The sequence below is a fragment of the Myotis davidii genome, unplaced genomic scaffold, assembly GCF_000327345.1.
Source record: "Myotis davidii unplaced genomic scaffold, ASM32734v1 scaffold238, whole genome shotgun sequence".
In the NCBI taxonomy this organism is placed as follows: domain Eukaryota; kingdom Metazoa; phylum Chordata; class Mammalia; order Chiroptera; family Vespertilionidae; genus Myotis; species Myotis davidii.
Window position 1 is genome coordinate 9,654,039 of NW_006293779.1, and position 1,299 is coordinate 9,655,337.

At 48.1% G+C, this 1,299-nt stretch overlaps 1 protein-coding gene across 3 annotated transcripts in view; it reads left to right on the top strand.

Moving 5' to 3' along the window:
- Nucleotides 1-549: 549 nt before the first annotated feature.
- The window catches only part of PUM2 (pumilio RNA binding family member 2), a 68,452-nt gene continuing 67,702 nt past the window's right edge, over nt 550-1,299 (top strand). For all 3 annotated transcript variants that reach the window (XM_015566400.1, XM_015566405.1, XM_015566406.1), the window contains exon 1: nt 550-563. The gene's annotated coding sequence lies outside the window, so the exon portion shown is untranslated. The remainder of the gene's footprint in view (nt 564-1,299) is intronic.

The following is a 1,299-nucleotide window of genomic DNA, read 5'->3' on the forward strand; positions in this document are numbered from 1 at the left end:
TAAAAATCATTTCCACCTTCTGCCCTCACCTGCTGGCCAATGGCCCCCAACTGCCCTCCTGGGCCGGCCACAGGCCCCCCAACTGCCCTCCCCTGCCGGCCTCATGGCCCCCAACTACCCTCCCTGGCCAGTCTCCTGGAAGGTCTCCCAGTCTAATTAGCATATTACCCTTTTATTAGTATAGATAGATGCTCTGAGTTGGCACCTCTTTGTGTCTCAAAACAGATGATACACCCATTACAAAGCCACTTCCTATCAGGCCAAATAAAACGACTGTGGTTGGTTTACCCATGCTCCTTAAACTTCTTTATCATGCAGAGGAATGACCCAGGAATCTTGTTAAAATGCAAATTCTGAATCAGTAGGTCTGTAGTTGGGCCAAGATTCTCCATGTCTCACAAGCTCCCAAGAGATCAGGATGGGTGTGAGGCATCAATTACAATGTTCACCTTAACTATCTAATATTTATGGTAGCAGAAGAGTGCATCCTTACCTTGTAGGCAAATCCACGAGAAGCCAATTATAATGAGAAGGTGCTTAATGAGCAGGGCCAGATTGCAAAGCATATGTGAAGGCTCAGAGGCAAGCAAGTGCTTAGGGCATCAGGAGCAAGATAGGTGGAGTCAGATCACTAAAGGGTTGGGCTTGCATCCGTGTTCTGCAGAGCACAAAACCTCTAAGGGATTTTCCACGAAGGAATGTTTCCAGAGTCAAATTTGTTTGGGAAATGTTGCATACCATGTCCCCCATTTGGATATTTATAATGCATGTTTTGGTTTTAAAGGTGCTAAGAATTATGGTAGTAAAAAAGTCTTTTCTCAAAGAGAGATAATACTTCATAAATAAAACGAGCTGTATGATTGGTAAAATAAAAATGAGGGCCCTCTTTCCCAAAAAGCATTAAGACTTCCTAGAGGCCTGGCCAGTGAGCTTGGTGGTTGACCATCGACATGAACCAGGAGGTCAGGGCACATGCCTGGGTTGCAAGCTCAATCCCCAACAGGGGTTGTGCAGGAGGCAGCGGACCAATGATTCTCTCTCATCATTTATATTTCTCTCTGAAATTAAACAAAAAAAAATGCGCCTCCGTAATCTTGACGCGGGGAAAGGATAAGGGTGAAACCTAAAGGCCTGGATGACGGTCCGGCTCCTTTGGGTGCCAGCACCCCGGAAGAGGCGTGCGCGCAAGTAAGGACATCGCGGCTGGGGGAGAACGAGCTCCCGGGGAGGAAGCGGAGGGGAAGCGAACTCGGAAGTCGAGGCCCCACGCGGGAAGACAGCCGAACGCAGCGTTCGGAA